At 39.8% G+C, this 14,521-nt stretch overlaps 1 protein-coding gene across 2 annotated transcripts in view; it reads left to right on the forward strand.

Annotated features, from left to right (window-relative positions):
- Window positions 1–14,521, forward strand: part of SOX5 (SRY-box transcription factor 5) — a 1,186,854-nt gene that overhangs the window by 219,810 nt on the left and 952,523 nt on the right. For both annotated transcript variants that reach the window (XM_075551990.1, XM_075551991.1), the window contains exon 3: window positions 7,024–7,100. The gene's annotated coding sequence lies outside the window, so the exon portion shown is untranslated. The remainder of the gene's footprint in view (window positions 1–7,023; window positions 7,101–14,521) is intronic.

The following is a 14,521-nucleotide window of genomic DNA, read 5'->3' on the forward strand; positions in this document are numbered from 1 at the left end:
TGGCAACATATGCGCAAATGTTCATGAAACAATGGATGAAAATATGGATTGTGGTGAGAGCTGTATGAGCCCCCAGTAAATGATTAAAAAAAATCATTGGTAATGTTCTGACAAATATTGAAGTGATTCTAGACCTTTCTGGTCCTGCTCTTGTCACTGTGTTGGCTTGTATTCTATGGGTTACAGTTAGTGAGAGCAGCTTATCTGAAGACTATCTAGCTGTGCGGACTTGAGTACATTTCTCCCCCTTCCCCCACCTGCTCATTTTATTTGTTTTTTTATTATGATATATAATTCATATATCATTCCATATTTCAATCTTGTCAATTAGAATGGTACAATTGCTACCACAATCAGTTTCCAAACAGTGTGTTTCTACATGGATTCCGTGACATCCTCTCCCTTTAACCACCCCGCCCCCACCCCACTCTAACCCCATCCCTCTGAAACCTTTATTCTACTTGCTCTCCCTATGGGTTCCTCAATCCTGGGTTTCATATACTGAAAACATATAACACAGATTTAAGAGGGTGATCTCCATTGACCTACAACCTCTGAGATACACTGTAACATGAACAAGCAAACAGAACACCAATACAAACGAAACGTACAAAAAATTAGGGAAAAAGATAAGGTTCAACTTGCATCATAGTGGAGATCTACAGTTTTAGTTCTTCAGGTCAGATTTATGACATTGATTATCTGTACTTCTCTTTCCCAAGTCCTCTGTTTAGTGACCCCTTTCCACCCATTCCTAAATTTTAGATTGGGGAGGGGGGTTCTCTGGAAGCTTATTTCCTATGTAGTTCCACAAATGGATCTTAGCCTCCCATTGTCATCCATTGCCTTCTGAACATCAGACTTTTGGAATTCAGGCTCTGATACCAATTCCTTCTTTGACTTCAGCTTGTATGGATTCCAGGACTGCAGAGATTGATGATGGTGTGTTTCTTCCATGACTTAGTTGACATGTCACTTAGATGGCTACTTGTTTGGAGACAAGTCTTTTAGACTCCAGATGCTGTTTCATCTGATAGCCGGGCACCATCTAATTTCTTCACCACATTTTGCAATAGCACACCTATCTTCTGTGTTCCCTTCCTGAGGGTGAGTATGGAGCAGAGCCAGGATGTAAGAACTAATTGTTCTTCGGTTGGAGCTAGGATTCAGTGTGAGTCCAAAAACCATTTCTGGGTCTCCTGAGCATATTTCTTAACAGTCCATGTCAGTTTTATCATCTGTGAAATGGATATAAGAAAGCTCCTGCCCTGCAGGGTTGTTGCAGCGAGAGCAGACTTGTAAAACAATTAGCACAGGGTCTTCTCCTAGCAGCTCTTTCAAAATAGCGACGTTTTCCATGCTGAACATTATGGCTATATTTATTTATTTTAAATAATTTTATTGGGGGCTCTTACAACTCTTGTCACAAACCATACATCAATTGTATCCAATATATTCATACATATATCCCATCATTCTTTTCTAACACTTACTTTCCATTGAGCCCTTGGGATCAGCTCCTCCTTTTTCCCTCCCAACTCTCCCCACAACCCTCATGGCCCCCTGATAGATTGCAGATTGTTAATTATTTTCTGATCTCACTCCAACTGCTTCTCCCTTCCCCTCTGGTTTCTTTCCCTGACTGGGGGTCTGTGGTTATGTGCCATTCATTGCGATCAGTGACCCCCTGTCTTCCCACCTCTGCCCCCCTTTCCCCTACGCTTTTGGTATCTCTATTCCCATTCCTGTACCTGGTTTTATCCTGTTGTGAGATGTATCTCTTGCCTATACCTATGTACATGCTCCTGTCTAGTCTGGATTGGGAGGTCGTGATAGCAGGGGGTGAGGAGGCCTCCAGGAGACAGTGGTATATTGAGTGACCCATTAGTGCTCTAGTGCACCCTGATTGACTCATCCCCTCCCTGCAACCGCTCTGTGGTAGGATGTTCCATTGTCCATAGATGGGCTTTGGGTCTCCGCTCCAACCCCCCTCCACTCTCACCAATGCATTTTTATTTGTTTGTTTACTGTTTGTTTTAAATCTTCTGATGCCCGTTGCCCAGTCTCGACACCTCACACTCACACCGGCTGGTGTGCCTCTTCCATGTGGGCTTGTTGCTTTACTGTCGGATGGTTGCTTGTTTAACCTCAAGCCCTCAAGATCCCAGACACTACACCTTTCAGTAGCTGGTTCTTCTTACCACATCTGCCCATGCACGTATTTTGTCTTCAGCGATGTTGTCGGGGGGTAGGGGCTTGAGCATCACAGAATGCCAATTTGTTGGAGCAAAGTGTTCTAGCATTGAGGGAAGGCAGGAGCTGAGGTTCAAGGCCCGTCTTCAGCTTCAGTATATTACCTTATAAATATATGTACATAGGCCAATACAACTATTGTTATGGATTGATGTATTTGCGTAAGTGCACACCTCTGTTAATCTATATATGCCTTTGCTTCCTAGAGTTTACCTCTGCTTCCTTTTGCCTCCTCCTGCCCCTCCATCATTATCCCCCTTCTTCCACCTCTGAGTGCTTCCTCTCCGCTAGCTTGGTGTTGCTATGATACTCACAGGATCTCTGCCCGATCCTAGATGCTGGTTCTGCTTCCCTAGTTGTTCCCCTGTCTCTTATGGATGTTATTAATCACCCAGTTTTCATTTAATTTCTTTCTCCATCTTTTCCATTCTCCTTTTGGGATTTGCAACCCCCTGTGGTTTTTAATGCTTAGATTCATGACTTTAAAAAGGTGACAGTGTTATCAGAAATAGCCATCTACTCGGCATAGAAACTTTAGGGCTGGTTGGAACCAAGGGGTTGTCTAGGCCAGTCCTTTAGCTGCTGAGTATAGTACAGTGACGGAACAAATGCTTTCTCTAGGAATAGTCAGGTGGCACAGGTCGGAGATGGGGCCCACATCTTAAATGGAGTCTCCCACGGGACATTGCTACTCACAGTGTTATTCCATAGACTAACTGAAAATGCTTGCATTTTGTGAAAGTAACCACCACATACATCTTGAGGATTTAAATTAGGCAAGTTGCCATAGCATCTTAGATTTATTCCCATTGATGGTTTTGGATCAGGTCTTCCTGGCAGGCATTGGGTCCTTTTTGGTGTTCCGGGAGTTAGCTGTCATATTCAGTGGTGTGGGTCCTGATATACTTAAAGAAGGAAGGAAAAAACACTCTTTACTGTGGTTCGAGTCATTTGACTTGGGAAATAATCTGTTAAGACATTGTAATTTTTGAAAAATGGGTAATTGGGTCAGATTTCTTCTTCTTTATGCTAATCTGCAATGGAATTGGAACTGTTACCATAGTCTGATATTGCTCCCGCTCCCTTCGCCACTGAGCAGGCTGAAACATTGTGAAAAGCAAATACACCACACATCCTAAATACCTCAGCCTTTCAATGTTATCTTGTCATTTTCTCTTTGCTAATTTTCCTGTCCAGGACTAGGGTGAGAAGAGTAAAGTGTCTAGGTGCAAGAATGAGACTTCCATGTTTATTTTTAACTCCTAGGTGACGTATTAGCCCCACCCTGCTGTCTTTTCCATCCTGGCTATCTTTGGGGAGTGGAGGCTGAGGCACCCAGTGTGGAACATCACATGTATGCACGCTGCCCTCTGGATGGTTCCCAGAATCCTCCCTTGGTCCTCCCCTCTGATTTCATCTCTATCCATAGGGAGCCTTTAGCCTTGCTGAAGGAGCCATGGTAACAGTGTTTAAAGTGCCTGACTGCTAACCGAGAGTTCAGTGGGTTGAGCCATCCTCCTCTCCATAGAAGAAAGGTGTAACACGCCCCCAATAAAGTGATTTTTTTTTAAAAAAAGAAAGGTGTAATGGTCAGCTTTCATCAAAATTTAAAGCCTCGGAAGCTGCATGGGCAGTTCTTGTTTGTCCTGTAGGGTTGTCTTGAGTGACATGGACTTGATGGTAATGGATTTTTGTTTGGTTGGACTTTTAAGTCAGCTCAGCAGGTGTTGGTAGTTTCCTCTTCCCACCATGGGCTTCTCTGTGTGAGGTATGCGGGTAAGGTCAGGTGTGATGGGACAGGCCACAGGGAACTATGGTTCCTTAACATCACACACACACACACACACACACACACACACACACACACACACACCTCTAGCCACCAACTTGATTCTGGTTGCAAGCTTCCCTGGAGGAGGGAGGATAAGGCTGTCATGTTTACCGAAGCAGATTGCCACACTTTGTCCCATCATGTGACTGATGGGTTTAAACTGCCGATCTTGGGGTTGCAGCTAGATGTTGAACCATTTTATCATAAAACCTGTGAGGAATAAGTCATTTTATCCCTTGCTATCTGGCCACCCTCTTTAAACTTGTTTCTTTCCCTCCCTTCCTCCCTCCCCAGAAAAAAATGGATGTAGTGCGAAACACAGGGATTCCTTGAGAACCTTTTAGATTTTCTCAAATAATGTTCATAAAGCAATATTCTAAAAGGTTCATAATGCTCATAAATACCAGTTTGTAAGTCCTCTTAGAATTCTCCTATTCGAGCTGCGTATTCTCCTGCCCGTGCGGTCATGGAGGTTTCATCCTAAGATAGTAAGAAAACCTTGGCCCAGTGTCCTAGCATTTTTGTATATTTTCAATGAGAATATTTGAACATCTTCAAATTGCCTTTTTACTTACCAGATCTCTTCCCTGAAGATTGTTGTTTCACTAACAATTTGAAGATGTTCTCCCTGAAACTCAAAGCTGATCCATGACCCTCTGCTCTCCATCCCAGCTGACCGCTTTCTGAAAGACAGCGCCAGTGACCCCAGGGGGCTAGCACGACAACAAGATCTAGGAGTTATGAAAATGAATCCAGAAAATATTTCTGAAAGTCACATCTTTGTGATATAAATGATCACACTAGTTTTAAAAATTAAATAATCACAATATTTATTCCTTTAAAAAGGATCTATTGGTTGTAGTGATATAGATATAAACTATAGTTCGACCTTCTGGTCAGTCTACAAAAAAATGTCTGAATTAAAGTTATTAAATTGTCTTGAATCACTAAACTCTCAGAATTAAAAGTAGCCAATTTTGGACTTGAGTGGTGGCATTCATGGGAAATCTTAGTTTGTCAAGCTCTCTAAACTATAAAAAAATATGTAGCATTCCTTTCCTTTTGGGCATTTTGTAGCAAATTTATTTCTGAGTCCCCTATTTTTGGCTCATATACAAATACATAATAGAAATATTTTGCACTAAACTATTACGCGCATTTTACGTGAAGTATATAAGTATTATGTTAAGTACATAAGTATTACATGGCTCTTGTTTCTCTGGGACATATACAGAATAAAGGGCTTGCTGGGACATATGGCTAGTTCTGTTCCCTGCTTTTTGAGGAAGCGCCCACTGCTGTTCAGTGTGGTGTGCTACTTTACAGTCTCACCAGCGTTGGAGGGGGGTTTCTGTTTCTCTTCACCCTCTCCAGCACTTGTTCTTTTCCGTTTGTTTTTTTTTTAACTTTGCTCTGACTGCTGTTGTGACCGGATACCGCATTGTTGTTTTGATTGGCACCTCCCTAATGGCTAATGAGTGGGAGCATTTCCCCATATGTTTGTTGGCTGCCTGCTTGTCTTCTTTGGTGATATATTTGTTCATGTCCTCTGCCCATTGTTAAGTTGGGCTAGTTGTCTTTTTGTTATTTAGGTGTTGAAGTTATGTATACATTGTAGAGACTGTTTCCTTGTTCAATGTGTCATTGCCAATCTCCCCCCGCCCCTTTATGTTATCTTTTTGTTCTGGTGGTAAAAGCTTCTAACGCACATGAACATATACTTTTAGGAGGTGTCGGTCATCTGGTTTCTCTTCTGTTGTTTGTGCCTGTGCCATCCACCGAGGCCCCTATTTTTCTTTGATACATTTCTGAGTTGTACATTTACATCTTTGGTTCATCTTCAGTTTGTTTTGTATATGCTGGAGATATGCAGCTCTTTGCATTCTTTTGTAAATGGCTATCCTATCTCCACAGCGTAATTTGTTAAAGAGATTAGTGCATCTTTTAATAAAGTTCATTTTCTAATATCTAGCCTTGATTTAGGCCCTCAACAAGATGGATTGACACCGTGGCTGCAACACTGAGCTCCAACACAGTCATGATTGTAAGAATGGTGCAGGGCCGGACATTCTGCTTCACACAGTTTGTCATGGATTCAGAACTGACTGGATGACACCTAGCAGTGGCAACAAGCTTTGATGTATACATGCTAAATTTTAGAGATTTTATTTGTATCTGACTCATCCACTTCTAAATTCTATCATTTACATTACAAACAAACAAAACATTTCTATTTCTAGGAATGGGGAAGGTGTTGTTTTGTCATATGTACAAAGGGAAATAAAAGTATTTTTCAATGTATACACAAACATTATCAAATCCATGCCATTTTTAGCAATATGATTTTTACATTCGCGAACTATGTTTCCAAGTTGTTGTTGTTGTTGTTGTGTTTGTTGGCTATCAAAATTTAAAGAAGGAAGGGGGAAAGGAAAGAGGACGTGATAGTTATTACTTAGTGAGTTACATTCTGTGTCAAGGCAGTGGGCTAAGTAGCATTTCCTTTAATCCTTTGAATAACTTAATAAGAAGAATGTTATAATTATCCCCCACATTATAGACAAGCTGAGATTTAGATAGATTAAGCTATTTATCCAAGCCATGTAAATAATAAATGGTGGCACAAGGGTTTGGGCTATACAGAGCACACGATCTCAAACAGAAAACTATATTGTCACTATCAAAACAAAAAAACCCAATAAGAATATATCATGTGTACACATTTAGAAGCAGTTATGCTTGAAAATATGTTTTTCAGAATAAAATGGTCTTTCAAATTGTAAAGAATGTGGACTGCTACTTTAATAATATAAAATACTAAGGAAAAGTTTAATGGATAGAATGGTTAGTTCATGGAATTTTACCTTCGAAATGGATTCCAATCATCACCGTATCACTTAGTTAATTCAGTACATCTATGGGATTTACATTATATACAGGTGCTGTGCTGGCCACTGGTGACCAAGAGATGGTAAAGAATACGCCTGTCCCCTTGAGGAGCTAGCACTCTGTGTAGGTATGTAAACTATTTATTTCATTCGTTTTAGTAGTACGTCTCATTTGTGCAAAACAGACTGAGTGTAATGTGTACGAATTCCTTTGTACACAAGTTTTGCAAACATTGCAATTTTTTTGACTGATGAGCTAAGACTAAAGAGATTGGATCATTTGAAAGTTGTAGGGGACGTACCAAATCAAGTACGTAAGCTATTCCAGGTTCAGTCTTTTTTAGCTTCTTTAGGCTGTGTTAATGATAATTGTTACCTTTCATGGGTCTTCTTTCTCATCCTAAGTCTCCAGTAGAGCAAAGTTTATAGTAGAACACAATTATTCTTCTTGATCAGTTTTTATTGAGTTTTGACAATAAATATATTTTGAGGCACGAGAATAGTTACAATAAAGCTTATTAGTTTATCTGAAAGATGTGGCAGTCTAGAAGCAAAAATTCACAGCCTTTCTTACTTGATACTTGCCCTCATGGTGAGATCACTAAAGATATGGGCGGTATACAAAGTGTGGTGAAGAAATCAGATGGTGCCCGGCTACCAGAAAGAATAGTGTCTGGCATCTTAAAGTCTGTCTTAAAGCAAGCGGCCATCTAAGTGCGAAAATTAAGTCCATACAGAAGGAGCAAACCAGCCTGTGTGTTCCAAAGATGTTAAATAATAAAATTCAAATCCAGAGGAGGGAATGGTAGCAGAGCTTAAGTTTTAAACACCCCGTTTGCAGAAGGGTATGGATGCAAGTGGAAGCCCCAGGTCTCCATGCAGTTTTCCATGTGGACTAAGCCTCGGGTGAATTGCTCCTGACCATCATCCTAGCCGGATGCATTAGGTTAAAAGTAACACCTTGTCATCTCGCTTCCATCTTGATTCATTTTAAATTTGTTCCGTGGTGATATTTTCCATTTTCTTTTCCATTCAAGTTTTTCTCCATTTCATTTTGTCACCGTTGTTGGTTTTGGTTAGTTTGTGTCTTGATTTTGTTTTGTTGTATATCAAATTCATGATAGGTAAATCCATAGAGACAATAACTGTATTAATAATTACCTTGGAGCATGACCACGGAGGTTGGGGAAATTGGGACCCTAATAACAAGAACTAGAAGAAAGAAGAAAATGTTTAAAATTGATTGTGGCGATGATTGAACTAGTGGATTATATGATATAAGAATTATGAGCCAATTTTTTAAGGGAAAAAATAAGGACTCTAAGTTGGGATCAATAGCAGTGGGTTTGGCAGTTGGGGTGATAGCTTATTTTCATAATAAGATGTGTATTTTGGTAGTGATTTTTAAAAATAAATAATACACTGTGTGTTATGCTGGTAGTAATTCTGAAAAGCTACCCACGCAAGTTTAGTAAAAATAAGCAGTAAGAACCATTCTATTTAATGTTACACATATAAAGTTTAATAGAAAGGAGTAGAGCTAGAAAATATAAAAAGAGATTTGATAGCATAAAGTTTACCTAATGTCTAGTAGTTGATACTGATGGCGCTAACTCTAATAAACATTGGACATATTTAATAATTATATTAGTGTGCTCTGTAGATTAAACATCATAATCGCCGAGAATACAGTGCTCAATTTGAAACATGAGCAATGTGGCAATATGATTTTAATTTTTTAAAGCATTTAATATCATAAACAATGCCAGTCATCTTTGCATAGATAAATGTCGTGGCAACTTTTTCAGTGAACCTCTTGGTTCCCCAAGAAATTACGGATACACTATAAATTTACAAATGAAAGGCCATTCATCAGAGTTATAAATATGAGTGTTTCCTGAGCGGATGCCTGTGCGGACTTAAAGTGGTTTAATATATATTGGCTTTTGTGTATACTTAGTACTGAAAAAGAATATAGATATTGTCATACTTACGTGGTGTCATAACATTGGCAAAGCGGTGAGAACAACATGCAATATTTTTTGAATAGTGTGGCATTTCTTTGAATTACTGCTAGCAGCATAACATAAATCAGCTTTAATGATAGATATTCCAAAGATGTTTATTAATCTATTCATTTAATCTAAAATACTCACCCTTGGCATTTCTGGGGCCAGTGAAAAGGGAGTAGCGAGCACTCCTAAACGCTAGCAGTTACTTTTAGGGACCCGGCAATTATGTCAGCAAGTCTGCTTAGAATCGAGTTCGGAATGTGTAACAAGTCTTTTCTCCTAATGTATGGTAAAGATATTTGCTTTACTATAAAATATTTTCCTGTTTGTGTCTAACCCCCAAATCACAGTTTCTTCCACCCATACTAGAATCTACTGCAGGGCTCTCTCTTAGAAGCCAACGTTTGAAGATCAGATCACCTGTCTTCTACTGTCATCCCTTCCTTCCTTTGGTACCTCCTTTCTTTGATTTATTCATTTTTTCGTTCCTTCTTTCCCGGGAAAATAATCCTGTAAATGATGATCCAAAGGACTGCCTCAATCAATTTAATTCCTTCACACTAAATTAAGAAATAGCAATGACACACACATATATAATTATATATATGTATATAATTTGTTTTATTGGGGGCTCTTACAGCTCTTATCATAATCCATACATATATCCATATTGTCAAACACATCTGTACATGTGTTGTCAACATCTTTTCCAAAACATTTTCTTTCTACTTGAGCCCCTGGCATCAGCATCTCATTCCGCCCACCTCCCCATGCCCCTTGACAATTTATCAATTTTTCTCTATTTTAATGACATATAAATTTGACTGTATGTTGGATAGGCCAGGTATGCAAGTGAGGTGTGTGTGTGTGTGTGTGTGTGTGTGTGTGTGTGTGTGTGTGTGTGAGAGAGAGAGAGAGAGAGAGAGAGAGAGAGAGAGAGAGAGAGAGAGATTTATCCCCAAAAGGAGAGTCCAGACAAAGAGTTAACTTTTGCCGTCAGTAATGTAAATCAAGATTCAATTTCTTGCAATCTCTCAGCTTCCACTAATACCAACTTCTGTTTGACTTGATTTGGTAACAAGATAGCACTGGCTTAATTCTAGCATCCTCTCAGACCTCTGATCATAAAGGAAAGAGAAAATCTTTTTACGGGGAGTGCAATTGAACCCCTGTTGTTTTCTGGCTGCCTTTGATTTGCTCCTGGGCTACTCCTGCGCATGACCGATGGGAATCGGAATCAACACTGTCCCTTCCCATGGGCAAGGCTGAGGCTTGCATCACAGAGCGAAATGGGGTGCTGCTAGCAGAAAGGAAGCATGGATGCTAAGTAGCAAATATGAATGATTTGCCAGCTCACAGGAGGTACATGGTACACGCACATGGAATTTCCCGTATGGTCTTAGAAGCCTATGGATTTCCCAACACTGTGGAATCTAGCTTAAAAAATTCTAAAACCGACATTGAATTGCTAACTTCTGGCACAAACAAAAAAAAACAAACAAACCAGTATTGGTATTCATAGCCACCCAGGATAATGAGTTGTTGCAGGGATTGTTTCCTGAATAAAAGAACAACATGAATATAGCTAATCATTTAAACGATATCAAATTAAGAATGAAAAGCAGTTGCGTGGTCTTGTTGGCGAAGGCGGAAAAGAGTGGTTAACATGGAAGTCTTCTTTCTGTTTGTGTATGGAAAAGAGGAAAAATCTTTTACTCAAGGAGAGAACTTCACCGTGACAACATGAGAAGGCTTCCAAAAAAGAGGTTTTCAATGATGAGTCAGCCACTGTGAGAGCCTATATCTACATGCATTCTAAATTCCCTTAATTCAGTCGCATCAGGTTAAAAAATAGTATTAATCCAGTCTGTGAAAGAAGTTGTAAAGGAAATGCTATTTTGCATAATTATCTGTTGGCTCCTTATTTTTTATATGAAAAATTTTCAACCATATATATTTTTGGAATATGCTGGTTAAGGCAGCTATTTTCTTAAATTTCTTTTTACTTGAAGCATTTGGGGGACAGGAGTAGAAATTGTAGATCAACCACAGGGGAATAGGAAGCTCGTACAATTCTGACATAATGATTGCGTATTTATAATTAGTATCGGGAAGAAAACAGCCTTTTAGCAAGTTAGTGACCAGACAAGCAGCCAGAGAGAACAATTATAAGTGTGCTTTATTTTTACATCGGTTTCTCAGTTTATCGACAAGAAGGAGGTGGTAGTCTAGGATTTTCAATTGGTTTGAAGGAGCACACGAGGAAAAATACTTTGTAAATGAATTAAAACACCAATGAGCTATTGGAAAGAATTCTGTGTTATCGGATGTTGTTAAAGCATAAACACGTGAAATGAAGTCAATTGCTCTGAGCTTACTTTTCTCTTTCCACAAAAACTCTGAAGTTAGCACTGCACATCATGCTGAATAGGTAGGATTTTTAACAAAACACTTTAATTAATGACTAAGGATAGCTGTCACAGATCCTTTTTACGTTTAACAGTGGTGACGAAAAACATCATTTGTCCACTTCCAGCCCGTGTCACTGAACTACAGGTGTCTTGGGTGTTCCTCAGCTTTCAAGACAGCACGCTAAAGACCGTGGCGCATTTGCCGTTCCGACTTTTTTCCTCCTGAATCTCTTACTTTACTACTAGTTGCGTCTTTTGAGGGACGCTTGCACCTCTTATCACGCCGAGTGTGTTCCGTTTTCTAGCCTACAGTCTATCTTGACGAAGCGTCAGCTATCTGTGACTAGGAAAGAGCAAGAAGTTCTCTCATTGAAAACTGGCCAAGAGCTCTTCCTGCCCTGTGTCTCTTTCTCTTTGTTCCTAAGATTCAATTTTAATTTTCATCAAGATAGGAAATGTTGATCTTCATAGTAATATCAGGCTTCAATAGACTTGGAGGAGAAATGCTCTTTTGAAAGCAGAAATTTATTCTTATATATAAGCAAAACTTTACATTACTCCTCTGCTTGGGCTAAAGCAATTTAATGGATATATTTAGGGCATGGTTTAAAGCTCAAAGGAAATTTCATTTCTCTAATTCTTCCTGAACACTTATGCAGACCTAAAGCACTCTAAGAGAAATTCAGACTCTTTTTTTTCTTATACATTTCAGCTATATGTTTGTGAGTTCGGGATAAGATTAAATGCTTATACAAAGATGAACTGTCAAAAACATGTCCCCCATTACTAATTTGAAAGGATTTGGAAGAGAAGAATTGTGTGTCATCCAGTACCCTGAAACCAAGTTTTCTAAAGAGAATGGCATTTCTGAAAATGGGATGGATTAGGCCGTGAACCAAGGGAGGCGCCCACATACATGTTGGAGTTTCACTTTGGGATTCTTCACAGCTCTGGCCACAGATTGAGTCTTCTTTCAGAAACAAGGAGACAAATCAGCTGATGTAAATAAACCTCAGAGTTTCTCAAAGTGCCTGTAGATGAATATATAGCAGACAATTGGTCAAGTACGTTTTTTGTACTTTCTTTGTTTGTTTTTAATTCAGTTCTGAGAAATAAATTTAAAAACAACAACAACAAAAACAACCTTGAGGTGGGTGACGGATTTGGGTTCTTGCCACATTCCCACTTCACTTTGCAAACATCTTTCTGCTTCAGAGAAAGCTAATATTTTCCAGAGATGTTCCATACATATTCTAAATCACTCCACAGACACCTGTACCTATATATGGGTAGGCTGTCCACCTAGGATGGATCAGAGTTGATTTTTCTTTTTCAGAGTGCTTTCTTTCAAAAACCGCATTCATCTCAGTGTGCAGAATTTCGGGGGGGAAGTTATGCTTCCCTGTTGACACTGTTTAATGTAAATGATTTATGATTCTTCCTTATGTATACACAATAGGCACTTTATAAATTGGATTGTTCTAGGAGTAACACGATACATAAATGTTATTGCTATAAATTCTGCAGTTGGCTATATATTTTGGTATCGTGTAACCAGTTGACTTATAAATGCTGACTATTCCAGTCTGCTCTTTCCACTCCATATTGTCAATGGGCACCTTAGTAAGCCTGGCTGGAGATGCATGGCAGCTCTCACACTGCATAAGAACGAGGCCCCCAGCCCCTCTCCACCAGGACTGCTGGCTCTTTTCCCGGAACGATGGCAGAAAGAAAAGAGAGTGAGAAGGGAAGCAAAACTACATGTGATTAAAGGAGAAATCTTGTATTATCTAGTTATTTATTATTTGCTAATTTTTCTCAGCAAATTTGAAAGCAAAGTGAGAAGGGGGGGGGGGAGGAGGAGGATAGTAGTGAACAGGACCAAAGCACTAGTAAAGGAAATTCAGCAGTGGTGAGATACTGTTTTACCTGATTGTGGATTGAATTATACCACGTACAACTATGTTGTACAATTCCTAATCTGTATGCCTGTGGTTATAAAGTCACTTGGGAATGGAGTGAAATTCTAGGTTAATGAGACCAGGTTAGTGAATCTTGAATCAATCACTTTTCTGTATAAAAGGATAAGTACAAATGATCAGCAGAGCGGATGTCTGGTGGCACAGTGGGTTATGCGTTTGGCTGTGAATCATAAGGTCAGCTATTTGATTCTACCAGCTGCTCCTCGGGAGAAAGATGAGGCATTCTACTCCCATACAGAGTGGCAGTCTCGGAAAACTACAGAGGCGGATCCGCTCTGTTCTATAAGTAGGACTGGACTGGATGGCAGCGAGTGTGGTCTGGTGGAAGCACCGAGATGTGAGAAGAGCCGTTCTCAGCCACATGAAGATCACCCAGGAGCAGAAGCGAAGAAGCGATCAGGGCTTTTCCCAAAACCAGCAGAGAGAGTGAGCTCCTGCCCCTAACACCGGCCACCTGAATGTGGACCTCTAACCTCTGAGCAAAATAAACTTCTGCTTCTTAAAGTCATGCATTTAGATTTCTGTTAATAGCAACACTACATTACTAAGGGAGAAGTTGACACTGAAGAATGTAATATTATTCTAATGATACTTAAAATGTGGAAGAAGTTTGGGGATTGGATAATGAGTGACGACTGGAAGAATTTTAAGAGACTTTATTGTAAAAGCCTTGATTTCCTTGAAGAGAAAACCAAAAAAGAAAAACCCTCTAAACATATTGTCATCTGGTTGGTTCCAATTCATAGCGGGCCGATAGGACGGAGTTGAACTACCCTTGTGAGCTTCTGAGACTGTGCATCTTTATGGAGAGAGACAGCCTCATCTTTTTCCACAGGAGCTGCTGGTGGTTTCAAACTGCTGACCTCTGGTTAGCAGACCACTATGTCACCAGAGACTCTGCCTGGAAGAAACGCTTGTAGCATTACGGATGGCAAAGGCAGTTCAGTTGACAGCTCAGAAGGAAGTGACGGGAAAGAAAGTCTCTCTTGTCCCCGAGAATTGCATATGGTACTGTCAAAAGAATGCTGCTATAAACATGGATGGTGATTGTGCTTCCAGCAAGAGTTTAAAAACACGAGGAACATGCGCTTGGACAATGAAGGAAGGGCGCTTCTTTTTCTGCAGTGTCAAGGATCTTGTCTGC

This window comes from Tenrec ecaudatus, chromosome 6, assembly GCF_050624435.1.
Source record: "Tenrec ecaudatus isolate mTenEca1 chromosome 6, mTenEca1.hap1, whole genome shotgun sequence".
NCBI lineage: Eukaryota > Metazoa > Chordata > Mammalia > Afrosoricida > Tenrecidae > Tenrec > Tenrec ecaudatus.